At 41.2% G+C, this 16,323-nt stretch overlaps 1 protein-coding gene across 1 annotated transcript in view; it reads right to left on the bottom strand.

Annotated features, from left to right (window-relative positions):
- Positions 1-16,323, bottom strand: part of GABRG3 (gamma-aminobutyric acid type A receptor subunit gamma3) — a 774,385-nt gene that overhangs the window by 199,709 nt on the left and 558,353 nt on the right. The window lies entirely within an intron of this gene.

The raw sequence follows: 16,323 nt of genomic DNA, 5'->3' as shown, positions 1-16,323 counted from the left end.
TAAGCAACAGACTTAGGGGAAATACTTGCAGTCCATATATCTGATGAGAATCTTACCTTTAGAATGCATAAATATTGAGCAAAACCCCATTTACAAACACTTCGATTAGAGAGTAGGCAAAAAACCCAGAGAGACCTTCCACCAGAGAGGAGATAGGCATGGTTAATCAACACAGGAAAACGTACTTGAAATACTTTGCCAAGACGAATGTGCAAACCAAAATGTAATTATATGTCATTATAGACATAGCTAAAATAAAAAAAAAATGATAAAACCAAACACTGATGAGAATGTGGAAAGCCAGGATTTCTTACATATTGTGACTAGAAATCTAAACTGGTAGAGATGCTCTGGAAAATAGTTTGGAAGTTTTCTATAAAAGTAAACATGTACTTTTCAATGAGTGGCAGTGAGACAGCTGAAGAGCCACATGCAAAAAAAAAAAAAACCTAAATATTTAGATCCTTATTTCATACTATATACAGAAATGTATTTATTATGGATCAGAGAACTAAAACTGTGAAAATCTTAGAATAAATCATAGGAGAAAAACTTCATGCCTTTAGATCTGGCTGGATTCTTAGATATTACATCAAAAGCTTGATCAACAAAACACAAATGTATTGAACTTTGTCAGAATGTGAAACTTGTGCTTCAGAGGACACCAGCAAGGGAGTGAAAAGATGAGAAACACAGAGTGGGAGAAAAAATTTCCAAATCAAATGTGTGACTGTGTCTAGATTATACTGTCTACAGAATTTACAACTCAATAATGAAAAATATATAGAACCCAATTAAAAAATGAAAAAAAAAGTCTGAATAGACATTTCTCTAAACAAAATATACAATGACCAACAAGCACATTTACAGAAGCTCAACATCACCAGTCATCAGGGAAACGCACATCTAAACCACCCTGAGGTACTGCTTCACATGTGCTAGGGCTGCTGAAATAAAAATGTCAGGTAATAACCAGTACTGGAAAGGATGTGGAGAAATTGAAAACCTTACACACTGCTGGTGGGAATGTAACATGGTGCCGACTGAAAAACAGCCTGATGTTCCACTCATCAAAGGATTCAACACAGAGTTACCACAGGACCCAACAATTCTGTGCCTGGTGAGAGATGCAAAAGAAGTGAAGACACGTGTCCTCACAGAGACTTGCACAGGGATGTGTGTAGCTGCATTAGTCATAACAGTCAAAAGGAGGGATCAGCCCAAATGCCAGCCAACAGACAAGAGGATGAACAAAATGGTGTATCCATGGTGGAATATTCTTTATCCATATAAAGGAACAAAGCATTGGTACAGACCACAACTTGGGTGAACCTCCAACATTATACTAAGTGAGAGAAGCCAGCCACAGAAGTCCACTTATCAGTCCATTCATACAAGAGTCTAGAGCAGGGATTTTCAACCCGTGTGCCATGAAAATTTTTATAGATCATTAATTAAATTATTTTAGAAAGAAGTTCAAAGTACAGTAAGTATATATATTTTTCTATTCTTTTGATCAACATAATATAAGTGTGCCATGGAAATTTAACTATAGGTTCAAGTGTAATGTGAGATAAAAAAGGGCTGAAAAACACTCGTCTAGAAGGTAGAAATCTGTAGAGACATAAAGTAGATTAGTGGCTGCTTAGGTGGCAGGGTGTTTGAAGACAGGGCAGTGATAGATGAAAAGAACAGACTTCTTTTTTTCAAGTGATAAAATCTATTTAAAATGGACTCTGGTGATGGTTGGACATAGCTGTGACAATGCTAATAACCACTGAATAACCATATGCTTTCTATGGATGAACTGTATGATATGTGAATATTTCAATAAAGCTGATAAAAGAGTAAGCATGAGTTACAGGATGACCAACGACCACATTCTTGGGAACCTGTGGCAGTGATATAAAAACTCTATTCACATTAAAAAAAAAAAAAAAACCTATGCACAAATGTTCATAATAAATATTCACAGATAAAGCTTTACAGAAGCTTTATCAGTAATAGCAAAAAGTGGAAAACAAGTCAAATGTCCTTCAGTGAATGACTGGATGACACCCTGAGTATCTGTACAGCAGATTATTACTCAACAACAAACAGGAACAAATCACTGATTCATGCAAAACCCATCCTTAGTTAAAAGTCAACCTGATGAAAGAAACCAAAGAAATTCCACATTCATGAAAAGACAGGATGCATTTGTGAATCAAAAGACTCAGAACAGGAGAGATGTCAAACCTCCCCAAATGAATCTGTAGGTTATCTGCTGTGTAATCCCATTTATACAACATTCTCAAAATGACTCAACTTTGGAGGTGGAGGAGAAACAGGTCAGCTGGAGTAGGGCTGTGGATGAACTGGGGGCTGGCTGGGGGCGCTTAGTAGGAGGGAGTTCTGAAGAGGACTGTAGTGGTGGTTATATGCACCTGCGTGTGTGATCAAATTGCTCAGAAATATACAAACACACACAAATGTGTGGATGAAAAAAAGCTGGAAACTGAATAAGGTTTGTAGTCTAGTTACCAGTCATTACGGTCATTTTCTGGTCACACGATCATATCGCCATCTTTAAGGGAAAGGGGGAAAGGCTGTGTGGAAGTCTATGTAGAATTTTTGAGATTTATAACTATTTCAAAATACTAACTTATGCTAAGTGAGAGATGTTGGATGAGCAGCACTCTGGACTCAGTCCTGCCCCCGACCTGTGCTGGCTCTGAGAGACTCTGCTCCCCACCTGTGCTGGCTCCGTCAGGCCCTGTCCTCCACCTGTGCTGGCTCTGTGAGGCTCTGTCCTCTACCTGTGCTGGCTCTGTGTTTGCTCCTGGCCTACTAGCAGATTGCTGCCAACTCTCCCCTCCTGCCTACCCCATAAAGGAAAGCATCCTCCCTGGCCCCCAATGTTTTCATCATTCCATTTTTGATGATCTTCAGCTGCCTGGACCCTTGCTCTGGAGGACACTCAGGGGTCAGGGCTTCTTGCCCCTCTCCCCTGCACCCACTGGCCTGGTTACATGGCCTCCCTGAGCCCCAGATCTATCAGATGAGAATAAAAATACCCAACCCAGTATGACAATGGCAGAGGAGAAATGGAGTACTTTTGCTTTTTCCTATAGTAAAAAGTAGGCCCTATCTTTAGAGTTCAGTTGAAGCAAATTCTTCACTTCTCACTCTCCACAAAACTAAACATATGTATAAAATTCAACTTAAGAAATTCAGTCCCTTCAGATCAAAGCTAACAGGGGCAGTTTGGGGACTTTGGTTATCCTTGGTCTTTCTGACCAGGAGCTGCTGACTTCTCGACTGTGCAGGGCCCCGATGCCCAGCTCTCAGAGGATTAATTTATTACTGAAGATGATTCTGCCTGTTAAGGAGGAACTTGATTCAAAGCAGTGGCTCTGATCAGACTCTATGAAGCCAAAGATGGGGAGCTAAGCCACGAAAGAAGTTTGGCAAGCTATAACTCCAAGGAAGAACATTCAAGAAAACAAATTATAGGTACAAAGCCTATTGACTAGAGGATGGGAGACCCCTCCCCCAAGCAAGAGGACTGCCACATGAAATCTGCAAATGAGCAGGGAACAAAAGATCTCTCATTTTACCTGGCTGGAGAGAGCCGCTAAACACCAGGTATCTTTCTCTAGGAAGGTCCAACTTATGAACCTAGACACTACCCTGCCAGGCATAAACGTGAACAGATATTTTCCCCTATAAGTTCAAACTCACAGTCTACCCTTTCCCTCTCACATCGGTCTGAAGTTCTGCCCCCTGCAGAGCACAGAGTGTTTGGTCTTGTCCTGAGAGATCTGGACATAGTGTGGACCACCAACCATCAGGACGGAATCTGTGACTAATGGGGGGAAAAAGAGGGTGTGAGCAGAAAGGGACACTTTGTGGGAAGAGGAGCAGTCTCCTGGTTATGACTATGCCCTGCTAGGCCTGCGAGCAGAGGCTTACCAGGTGTGGGCTGACACCTAAGGGCAAGGGCGTGGTCCCCTGATTCCAACAGAACCCTTGAGCAGTGGCTTGCTGGATGTGAACCAAGACCTGAGGGCTAGGGCATGGTCCCCTGTCTCCAGCTGGGCTGGTGATCAGAGGCTTACTGGGTGAGGACTCAGACCTGTGGGTGGGGTACAGTGCCCTGACTTTAACAGAGCCTGTGAACAGAGGCATGCCAGGCAGTGGACTGAGACTGGCAGGCAGGGACATGGTCCCTTGACTCCAACTGGTCTAGCAAGCAGATGTGATCTGGGTGTGGACTGAGACCAGAAGGCAGGGCTGGGGGCCCTGACTAAAACAGAGCCTGAGAACAGAGGCTTGCCAGGCAGTGGACTGATATTGGCAGGCAGGAGCATGGTCCCCTGACTCCAACTGGCCTGGCAAGCAGAAGCTAGCTGGGTATGGACTGAGAACAGTGGTGGGGGTTGAGCCCCTGGCTCCAACTGGGCCTGTAAATAGAGAAGTGGACAACAGTATGGACTGAATCTGGTGTGTGTGTGTGGGGGGGATATCAATCCCTGGCTCCAATTGTGCGATTGGAGACCCTTGAGATTTAAAACTAATATGGTGGTTTCCTAGGATAGGGTAGAGTTTGGCTAATATCAAAAAAGAGGTAGCTTGTGCTATCTCACCAAGTAGGACCTCAAGTCTCTGGTCAGAACTCTGAAATGGGCCTTTTTAAGATTGTAGGAGATAAGCCACAATTACAAAGCTTAGCACTTTGGTAAGGGGCTATCTCTACTATCTGGGAACCCCCATTCAATCTCACCATACCAGTTCTAATAACCAAATGGTGGAAAATAAACATGGTGTGGACCCAATAGAAGAACTCTGACACCATGAATAACCAGAGTAGATCAATGCCCCCAAAATGACAAGGGAGATACAATCAAAGATGCCAGGCATAGACAAATGGGGGCAATGTTGGAAATTGAATTCAGAATATGGATGGCAAATAAGATAAATAGAATGGAAGAAAAGATAGAAATTGAATTCCAAAGAGTTCTAAAGTTGTCTCAAAAAATATTGAATTCAAAGCCCAAGTCAACAAAGAAATTGACATAATGAGAAAAGAGATAGCAGAGCTCAAGGAAACAAAAAAGTTAGTTGAGGAGCTCCGAGTAGAATCCCTGAATAATAGAGTTGACCAGGCTGAAGAAAGGATCTCTGAAACTGAAGACAAAGCTTTTGAATATTCCCAAACACTCAAAGACCCAGACAAATGGAGAGCAAAACCAGATCATTCCCTCAGAGAGTTGGGGGATCACTCCAAAAGATCAAACATTCATCTTATAGGAATTCCCAAAGGAGAAGAGGATGGTCCTAAAGGTACAGATGCTCTACTCCAAGAGATTTGAGGAGAATTTCCTAAGCATTGCAAGAGATACAGAGAACTTCAGATAGCAGACAGTTTCAGAACCCCAGCAAGACTCAATCCAAATCTCCTAGATACATTGTGATTAACTTTGCCAAAGTTAAGATGAAGGACAAAATTCTACAATCAGCCAGACATAAAAAAAGCACCACCTACAAAGGGAGAAGTATCAGAATGACTGCAGATCTCTCAGCTGAAATGTTTCAAGCCAGAAGAAGATTATCATCGACCTTCAATCTCCTAAAACAAGACAACTTCCAGCCCAGGACCCTGTATCCAGCGAAACTGACTTTCATTTGTGATGGAGAAGCCAAATACTTTAAACACATAGACATGTTGAAGAAATCACTTCTCCAGGATATTCTCAGACCCATTCTCCACAATGACCAGTGCAATGCTCTACCTCCAAAGTAAACTCACGCAGAAATTTTTGAACAATACCCAACTTCCACAGTAGTGAAAGGATTAAAAATGTTCACTGGACATCAAAAATCATGACACCCAAAACACAACCATGCTTATCAATTCTCTCAACTAATGTGAATGGTTTAAATTGTTCTCTAAAGAGGCACAGGATGCCTGACTAGATACATAAACTCAGATTGGACATCTGCTGTATACAAGAATCTCACCTTACCTCAAAGGATAAAAATAGACTCAGGGTGAAGGGATGGATTTGCATATTACAGGAAAATGGAAACCAGAAAAAAGCAGGGGTTGCAATTTTAGTTGCAGATATGATTGGATTTAAACCAATCAAGATAAAAAAGATAAGGAAGGTCACTACATATTTGTCAAGGGAAACACCCAACATGAAGAGATTTTGATAATTATCATTTATGCACCCTACCAGAATGCTCCTCAATTCATAAAGCAACCCTAATGGATATGAACAACTTGATATCTTCCTGCACTATAATGGTTGGAGATTTGACAGTTTTGGATAGATCCTCCAAGAAGAAACCAAACAAAGAAATATTAGACTTAAACCTGACCCTAGAACAAATGGACTTTACAAACCTCTACAAAACATTTCCTCCTAATAAAACTGAATATACATTCTTCTCATCAGCCCTTGGGTCATACTCCAAAATAGATCATATCCCAGGACACAAGTCTAACCTCAGCAAATTTAAAAATATACAAATCATTCCTTATATCTTCTTGGACCACCATGGAATAAAAGTTAAACTCAACAGCAACAGGAATCTTCATACTCAAACAAAGTCATGGAAACAAAATAGTCTTAAAATGAATGATAGCTAGGTAAAAGATGAGATTAAGAAGTAAATCACCAAATTTTTGGAACAAAATGATAATGAAGACACAAATTATCCAAACCTGTGGGATACTGAAAAGGCAGTCCTAAGAGAGAAATTTATAGGATTGGAAGCTTTCATCAAGAAAGAAGCCAACAACTTAATGGATCATCTCAAGCAACTGGAAGAAGAAGAACATTCCAACCCCAAACCCAGCAGAAGAAAAGAAATAACCAAAAAATAGGGCAGAATTAAATGAAATTGAAAACAAAAGAATCATTCAGAAAATCAACAAAATAAAAAGTTGTTTTTTTTTGTAAAGATTAACAAAATTGATAAACCTTTGGCCACATAACCAGAAATAGTAAAGCAAAATCTCTAATATCATCTATAAGAAATGATAAAGGAGAAATAACAACAGACATTTCAGAAATTCAAAAAAATCCTCAATGATTACTACAAAAATCTCTATTCCCAGAAATATGAAAATCTGAAGGAAATGGACCACTACCTGGAAGCACGCCACCTTCCTAGACTCAACCAGAAAGAATAAGAAATCTTGAATAGACCTATATCAATAACTGAAATAGCATCAACACTATGAAATCTACCGCACCTTCCCTCCAAAGAAAAGTCCAGGACCAGATGGCTTCAAAACTGAATTCAATCAAACCTTTGAAGAGGGAGACAATGGGAAGATGGCGGACTGAAGCCAGCTTTCCACAGAGGCTCCAGTCCTGAAAGAGAGTTAGGGGACGAAAATTTAGCAAGTAACCGGATAGATTCAAGCAACACCAAGCGAGAAAGTTGAATAACGCACATCAACCCCGCTGAGGAGAGCTGCGACCACGAGGAAGCAAACAAAAGGTACAAAACCCATCACCAAGTGGACAGGAGTCCCCCCTCCCCACCTGATCGGCTTAAGGGCCCCACAAACAAAAGGGCAGAAATCAAAGGCCCTCCCACTACACTTCATGGGAGAGACCTACTACAAACTGGACCTACCTCCCTTACTAGGATGCCTAGGCGTTTTCCTGCCAGGCATAAAACTGTATAAATCTGTAAATATCCTTTGACGGCAACTCTGAGCACCCAGCACTTCCCTCCAGGAGTTCGGATTCTTGGGTGACTCCTAAAGGGGAGAGGACAGTCCCCGAGCTGCGGCTGGTCAGCGCTGATTCTGGGGCATGGGAGAGAGGTCAGTCAGCAGAGGGAGACCCTCACCAGGGTGGTGCTTCCCCGAGGCAAGGTGCAGCAGCCCTCCTTGGGCAACAATACAACCAGGCATATAACTGAGTCAAAATCGCTATCAGCTGCTCTGAGCTCTCTGCTGCTGTGAGCTCCTGGCGCTACCCCTGCCCTCGCTCTGTGGTCTGGAGACCTGAGCGCCTGCTGTGTGACCGGTCAGGGAGCTGGGTGGAGCTGAGTCTGTTCTTTGCTGCCCGGTGGTTCTGGGCTCCAGCCGCTCCCTCCACCCCACCCCCACTCTGAAGCCTGAAGGTTTGTGCTGCGACGGTACAACCAGATGAGAGACTGGGAGGAACTGAATTTCCTCGCTGTCGACTGGGCTCCCTCCCTGCTGGCTCTGGGCTCCAGGCGCTCCCCCGCCATCACTCTGTGCTCTGGAGACCTGAGCGCCTGCTGTGTGGCCGGGCAGGGAACTGGGGGGAGCCGAGTCTGTTCGCTGACTGGCGGTTCTGGGCTCCAGCCGCTCCCCCAACCCCACCGCCACTCTGAAGCCTGAAGGCTTGAGCTGCGGCCGTACAACTGGGTGAGAGACTGGGAGGAACTGAATTTGCTCGCTGTTGACTGGGCTCCCTGTGGCTCAGAGCCCCTGCTGGCTCTGAGCTCCCGGCGCTCCCCCCTGCCCTCGCTCTGTGGTCTGGAAACCTGAGCACATGCCATGTGACTGGGCAAGGAACTGGGTGGAGCTGAGTCTGTTCGCTGCCCGGCGGTTCTGGGCTCCAGCAGTTCCCCCCACCCTGCTCTCACTCTGAAGCCTGGAGGCTTGGGCTGCGGTGGTGCGGTGGAGAAAAAGATTGGGAGGAATTGAGTGAGCTTGTTGCCGGCAGCTCTGAGCTCCCAGCGCCCCACCCCACCCTCACTCTGGGATCTGGAGGCCTGTCCCCCAGGAGTTCATATTCTTGAGGGATTTGTTGGGGCATAGACAGTGCCCGAACTGCGGCTTGTCAGTCCTGACTCTGGGACACAGGAGTGAGGCTGGGGGAGACCCACATCAGAGCGGCAGTTCCCTGAGGTGGCTGAAGCCATACCCCCTGCCTCCCTGGGCAACCAGAGGAGGCCACCCCTGAGTATAGGATTTGCCTGAGGTGACTCACAGACCCCGGAAACATCCAGGGTAGGGCTGACTCAGAGAACTGAGACTTCAACCCAGAGCAAGTGCTTCACTGAGGTCAAACAGAAGCCAGCTGACAGAACCACTCAGCCCTACCACACCAGACAGGGCCCCAGTCTCTCAGGCTACAACATTGAACCGGCCCTCAACAAAACCCTAGGAGAAAAATCAAAGGGAGTAAAATGACCATGGCGCGGAATCAGCGGAAAATCTCCGGTAACATGAATAACCAGAATAGATACCCTCCCCCAAGGAAAGAAATGGTGGATGTAATTGAAGATCCCATTCATAAACAACTGGCAGACATGTCAGAAATCGAATTCAGAATTTGGATTGCATATAAGATTGTAAAATGGAATTAGGAATCCGAGGAGAAATTCAAAAGTTGTCTCAAGAATTTAAAGAATTTAAAGACAAAACCACCAAAGACTTAGACACACTGAAGCAAGAATTAGCAGCCTTTAAAGATATGAAAAATACAGTAGAATCCCTCAGCAACAGAATGGACCAAGGAGAAGAAAAGATTTCTGACATCGAAGATAAAGCCTTCGAACGCTCCCAAACTCTCAAAGAGGGAGAGAAACGGAGAGCAAAAACGGATCTTTCTCTTAGAGAGCTCTGGGATAATTCAAAGAAGGCAAATATACGAATAATAGGAGTTCCGGAAAACGATGAAGTGGCATTGATGGGCACAGAGGCCCTTATGCATGAAATTGTGAAAGAGAATTTTCCAGACATGCCTAGAGATTCTGAAATTCAGATAGCAGACAGTTTCAGAACACCAGCATGATTCAACACCAGTAAGTCATCCCCCAGACATATCATAATTAGCTTCACTAAAGTCAACATGAAGGAGAAAATTCTCAAGGTTATCAGGCAAAAGAAAGCCATTACCTGCAAAGGTAAGAACATTAGAATGACTGCAGATCTCTCTGCTGAAACTTTTCAAGCCAGAAGAGGGCGGTCATCGACTTTTAATCTCCTAAAGCAAAATAACTTCCAACCCCGGATCTTGTACCCAGCTAAACTGAGTTTCATCTATGATGGAGAAATTAAATACTTTAACGACATTCATATGTTGAAGAAATTTGCCACAACCAAACCAGCTCTTCAGGATATTCTCAGACCTATCCTCCATAATGACAAACCCAATCCTCTACTAAAAACGTAAACTCACTCAGAAACTCCTGATCAAACTCCAACCTCTACAATGGCGAAAAGATTAAAATTGTCCACTGGACTTTTGAAAAACTCGATACCCAAAATTTCACCAAACTTATCAAAAATCTCCATTAATGTGAATGGCTTAAACTGCCCTCTAAAGAGACATAGGTTAGCTGACTGGATACAAAAACTCAGACCAGATATCTGCTGCTTACAAGAGTCACATCTTAACTTAAAAGACAAATACAGGCTCAGGGTGAAAGGATGGTCATCCATATTTCAGGCAAATGGTAACCAGAAAAAAGCAGGGGTTGCAATTTAATTTGCAGACACAACAGGCTTTAAACCAACAAAAGTAAGGAAGGACAAAAATGGTCACTTCATATTTCTTAAGGGTAATACTCAATATGATGAGATTTCAATTATTAATATCTATGCACCCAATCAGAATACACCTCAATTCATAAGAGAAACTCTAACAGACATGAGCAACTTGATTTCCTCCAGCTCCATAATAGTCAGAGATTTTAACACTCCTGTGGCAGTGAGGGATCGATCCTCCAACAAACAGCTGAGTAAAGAAATTTTAGATTTAAATGTAACCATCCAGCATTTAGATTTAGAAGACAACTACAGAACATTTCATCCTAACAAAACTGAATACACATACTTCTCATCAGCCCACGGAACTTACTCCAAAATTAATCACATCTTAGGTCACAAATCTAACCTCAGTAAATTTAAAGGAACAGAAGTTATTCCATGCATCTTCTTGGACCATCATGCAATAAAACTTGAGCTGAGTAACAACAGAAATCTACATACTCATACAAAAACATGGAAGTTAAATAACCTCATGCTGAACGATAGCTGGGTCAGAGTTGAGATCAAGAAGGAAATTGCCAAATTTTTGGAACAAAATGACAAGGAAGACATGAACTATCACAACCTCTGGGACACCGCAAAGGCAGTTCTAAGAGGGAAATTTATAGCTCTGCAAGCCTTCCTCAGGAGAACGGAAAGAGAGGAAGTTAGCAACTTAATGGGACATGTCAAGCAACTGGAAAAGGAAGAACACTCCAACCCAAAACCCAGTAGAAGAAAAGAAATAACCAAAATCAGAGAAGAACTAAATGAAATTGAAAACAAAAGAACAATACAACAGATCAATAAATCAAAAAGCTGTTTTTTTGAAAAGATAAACAAAATAGATAAACCGTTGGCCCACCTAATCAGGAAAAAAAGAGAAAAATCTCTAATCTCATCAATCAGAAATGAAAAAAACGAAATAACAACAGACTCCTCAGAAATACAAAATATCCTTAATGAATTTTATAAGAAACGTTACTCTAAGAAATATGAAAATCTGAAGGAAATGGAAAGATACTTGGAAGCTCGTCACCTTCCAAGACTTAACCAGAATCAAGTGGAAATGTTGAACAGGTCCATTTCAAGTTCGGAAATAACATCAACCATACAAAACCTCCCCAAAAAGAAAAGCCCGGGACCAGATGGTTTCACGTCAGAATTCTACCAAACCTTTAAAGAGGAAGTAATACCTATATTACTCAAACTGTTCCAAAATGTAGAAAAAGAAGGAAGACTCCCCAACATGTTCTATGAAGCAAACATCACCCTGATCCCCAAACCAGGAAAAGACCCAACGAAAAAAGAAAATTATAGACCAATATCACTAATGAATATAGACGCAAAAATATTCAACAAGATCCTAACAAACAGAATCCAGCAACATATCAAACAAATCATACATCATGATCAAGTTGGCTTTATCCCAGGGTCTCAAGGCTGGTTCAATATACGTAAATCTATAAATGTAATTCAGCACATAAACAAAGTAAAAAACAAAGATCATATGATCCTCTAAATCAATGCAGAAAAAGCTTTTGATAACATCCAACATCCCTTCATGATCAGAACACTTAAGAAAATTGGTATAGAAGGGACATTTCTTAAACTGATAGAGGCCATATACAGCAAACCGACAGCCAATATCATATTGAACGGAGTTAAATTGGAATCATTTCCACTTAGATGTGGAACCAGACAAGGCTGCCCATTGTCTCCATTGCTTTTTAACATTGTAATGGAAGTTTTAGCCACCGCAATCAGGGAAGAAAAGGCGATCAAGGGTATCCACATAGGGTCAGAAGAGATCAAACTTTCACTCTTCGCAGATGATATGATTGTATATCTGGAAAACACTAGGGACTCTACTACAAATCTCTTAGAAGTGATCAAGGAATACAGCAATGTCTCAGGTTCCAAAATCAACATTCATAAATCAGTAGCCTTTATATATACCAACAATAGTCAAGTCGAAAAAACAATTAAGGACTCTATCCCATTCACAGTAATGCCAAGGAAGATGTAATATTTGGGAGTTTATCTAACAAAGGATATGAAAGATCTATATAAAGAGAACTATGAAACTCTAAGAAAAGAGATAGGCGAGAATTTTAATAAATGGAAAAACATACCATGCTCATGGCTGGGAAGAATCAACATTTTTAAAATGTCCATACTACCCAAAGCAATATATACCTTCAATGCAATCCCTATTAAAGTTCCATTGTCATACTTTAAAGGTCTTGAAAAAACAATACTTCATTTTATATGGAATCAGAAAAAACCTTGAATAGCCAAGACATTACTCAAAAATAAAAACAAAGCAGGAGGAATTACGCTACCAGACCTCAGACTATACTACAAATCGATAGTGATCAAAACAGCATGGTATTGGCACAAAAACAGAGAAGTAGATGTCTGGGACAGAATAGAGAACCAAGAGATGAACCCAGCTACTTACCGTTATTTAATCTGTGACAAGCCAATTAAAAACATCCACTGGGGAAAAGATTCCCTATTTAACAAATGGTGCTGGGTGAACTGGCTGGCAACCTGTAGAAGACTGAAAGTGGATCCACACCTTTCACCACTAACCAAGATAGACTCTTACTGGATTAAAGACCTAAACTTAAGACATGAAACTATAAAAATACTAGAAGAGAGTGCAGGGAAAACCCTTGAAGAAATTGGGTTGGGTGAGTCTTTTATGAGAAGGACCCCCCAGGCGATTGAAGCAGCTTCAAAAATACACTTTTGGGACTTGATCTAACTAAAAAGCTTCTGCACAGCCAAGAACACAGTAAGTAAAGCAAGCAAACAGCCCACAGAATGGGATAAGATATTTGCTGGTTATGTCTCCGACAAAGGTTTAATAATCAGAATCCACAGAGAACTCAAACGCATTAGCAAGAAAAGAACAAAGGGTACCTTCACAGGCTGGGCAAGAGATTTGAAAAGAAACTTCTCTGAAGAAGACAGGCGAGCGGCCTTCAGACATATGAAAAAATGCTCATCATCTTTAATCATCAGATAAATGCAAATCAAAACTACTTTGAGATATCATCTAACTCCAGTGAGACTAGCCTATATCACCAAATCTCAAGACCAGAGATGTTGGCGTGGATGTGGAGAAAGGGAACACTTTTGCACTGCTGGTGGGAATGCAAACTGATACATTCCTTTTGGAAAGATATATGGAGAACACTTAGAGATCTAAAAATAGATCTGCCATTCAATCCTGTAATTCCTCTGCTGGGCATATACACAGAAGACCAAAAACCACATCATAACAAAGATATTTGTACCAGAATCTTTATTGCAGCCCTATTCATAATTGCTAAGTCATGGAAAAAACCCAAGTGCCCATCGATCCACGAATGGATTAACAAATTGTGGTATATGTACACCATGGAATACTATGCAGCCTTGAAGAAAGATGGAGACTTTACCTCTTTCATGTTTACATGGATGGAGATGGAACATATTCTTCTAAGTAAAGTGTCTCAAGAATGGAAGAAAAAATATCCAATGCATTCACCCCTACTATGAAACTAACTTAGGACCTTCACATGAAAGCTATAACCAAGTTACAATCTAAGAACAGGGGGAAGGGGGAAAGCGTGGGTAGGGAGGGGGGAGGGGGGTAGAGGGAGGGGGATTGAAAGGATCACACCTGTGGTGCATCTTACAAGGGTACATGTGAGCCCCGGCAAATGTGGAATGTAAATGTCTTGGCAAAGTAACAAAGAAAATGCCAGGAGGGCTATGTCAACTAATGAGATGAAAATGTGTCAAATATTCTATAAAACAAGTGTATGGTGCCCCATGATCATATTGATGTACACAGCTACGATTTAATAAAAATAAAAAAAAAACCTTTGAAGAGGAACTAGTACTTGTATTATACAACCGTTTCCAAAGCATAGAAAAAGAAGGAATACACATTCTATGAAGCAACACATTCTATGAAGCAAATATCACCCTGATTCCCAAACCAGGAAAGGATCCAACAAAGAAAGAATATTATAGACCAATATCATTAATGAATATCAATGCAAAAATATTCAATAAGATCTTAGCAAACAGAATTCAACAACACATCAAAAAAATTATACACCATGATCAAGTTGGTTTTATTTCAGGCTTACAGGGTTGGTTCAACATATGCACATCTATAAATATAATACATTACATCAATAAAATAAAAATCAGAGACCACATGATTCTCTCAATTGATGCAGAAAAAGCCTTTGATAATGCCCAGCATCCTTTCGTGATCAGAACACTTAAGAAAATAGGCATAGAGGGGACATTTCTTAAACTGATAGAGGCCATAATATCATATGGAATGGTATAGAACTGAAAACATTTCCACTGAGATAAGAAAAGCAGCAAGGATGCCGACTTTCTCCACTGCTATTCAACTTAGTAAAGGAAGTCTTAGCCATCGCAATCAGGCAAGAGAAAGCGATCAAGACTATCCAATGTGGATACCTTTGATCGCCATTTCTTCCCTAATTGCAATGGCTAAAACTTCCATTACAATGTTAAAGAGCAATGGAGACAATGGCCAACCTTGCCTGGTTCCCCATCAAGGGTATCCACATAGGGTCAGAAGAGATCAAACTTTCATTGTTCACAGATGATATGATCGTATATCTGGAAAACAATAGGGATTCTACTACAAAACTTTTAGAAGTGATCAAGGAATATAGCAATGTCTCAGGCTACAAAATCAACACCCATAAATCTGTAGCCTTTATATATACCAACAGTAACCAAGCTGAAAAAACAGTCAAGGACTCTATTCCTTTCACAGTAGTGCCAAAGAAGATGAAATATTTGGGAGTATACCTAACAAAGGACATGAAAGATCTCTACAAAGAGAACTATGAAACTCTAAGACAAGAAATAGCCGAAGATGTTAACAGATGGAAAAACATACCATGCTCATGGCTGGGAAGAATCAATATTGTTAAAATGTCCATACAGCCCAAAGCAATATATAACTTTAATGCAATTCCTATTAAAGCTCCATTGTCATACTTTAAAGATCTTGAAAAGATAATACTTCGTTTTATATGGAATCAAAAAAAAACCTCGAATAGCCAAAACATTACTGAGCAATAAAAACAAAACAGAAGAATCACGCTACCAGACCTGAGACTGTACTATAAATCGATAGTGATCAAAACAGCATGGTACTGGCACAAAAGCAGAGAAGTAGATGTCTGGAACAGAATAGAGAACCAAGAGATGGATCCAGCTACTTACTGTTATTTGATCTTTGACAAGCCAATTAAAAACATTCAGTGGGGAAAAGATTCCCTATTTAACAAATGGGAATTTGTGCTGGGTAAACTGGCACAAATTTACCCAGTGCTGGGTAAACTGGCTGGCAACCTGTAGAAGACTGAAACTGGACCCACACCTTTCACCATTAACTAAGATAGACTCTCACTGGATAAAAGATTTAAACTTAAGACATGAAACCATAAAAATACTTGAAGAAAGTGCAGGGAAAACTCTTGAAGGAATCAGCCTGGGTGAATATTTTATGAGGAGGACTCCCCAGGCAATTGAAGCAGTATCAAAAATACACTACTGGGACCTGATCAAACTAAAAAGCTTCTGCACAGCCAAGAACATAGTGAGTAAAGCAAGCAGACAGCCCTCAGAATGGGAGAAAATATTTGCAGGTTATACCTCCGATAAAGGTCTAATAACCAGAATCCACAGAGAACTCAAACGTATTAACAAGAAAAGAACACATGACCCTATCTCAGGGTGGGCAAGGGACTTGAAGA

This window comes from Nycticebus coucang, chromosome 2 (genome assembly GCF_027406575.1).
Source record: "Nycticebus coucang isolate mNycCou1 chromosome 2, mNycCou1.pri, whole genome shotgun sequence".
In the NCBI taxonomy this organism is placed as follows: Eukaryota; Metazoa; Chordata; class Mammalia; order Primates; family Lorisidae; genus Nycticebus; species Nycticebus coucang.
This window is presented reverse-complemented; position numbering and strand designations above follow the sequence as displayed.